The sequence below is a fragment of the Penaeus monodon genome, chromosome 20, assembly GCF_015228065.2.
Source record: "Penaeus monodon isolate SGIC_2016 chromosome 20, NSTDA_Pmon_1, whole genome shotgun sequence".
NCBI lineage: Eukaryota > Metazoa > Arthropoda > Malacostraca > Decapoda > Penaeidae > Penaeus > Penaeus monodon.
The window spans coordinates 29,718,320-29,719,102 of NC_051405.1; positions in this window are offsets into that span (position 1 = coordinate 29,718,320).

A 783-nucleotide genomic window follows, 5' to 3' on the forward strand; every position below is an offset into this window, starting at 1 on the left:
CATTCATTAATCAATCAATAGATAAATAACAAACAAACAAACAAAACACCTAAACAGGACAAATTGATTAATAAGAAGACATATGAATAACTTACAAATAAGTAAGTAGGTAAATGAATAGACAGATAAAATAACTTGAACAGGAAACATCATATATTATTGTTCGATTGGCTTAACTTTCCCTTCCACCGCTCCGCTTTGTTGTGCTGTTGGTTGTCCCTTTAAAGTGGATGCTTCACCGACTCCACCGCACGCAGAAGAACCAGAGACATGAAACGTGTTTTGAAACATATCCGCGTGAAATATATACTTTTGAAACTCGCTCTCAAACACCTATGTATAAACGTGCTTTGAAATGTGTATATGTGAAACGTACTATGAAGCATATATATTATAAGTGTATACATTTAAAATTCGTTTCGAAACACATGTATAAAACGTGTTTTGAAATATATATGCATATGAAACGTGCTTTGTAACACGTACAGATGAAAGGTGCTTTGAAAAGACATGCGTAAGAAAGTCAAATATTTCGAAATTTAAGTGAAAAGTGTTGAATTTTGAGCGAAAATGGCTTTGAAGTTTTAAATGAAACGTGTTTTGAAATTTAGAGTGATACATATTTTGAAATTTGAATATAATATGATGAATACCATGAAAATTGGGGTATTATATAATGATAATGAAGATAATAATGAAAATGCTGGTAATTACCATAAGAGTGGGAGATTGATAACAAAGCAATTCTAAAGATTGCGAAGATGATTAAGATCATAATATAAA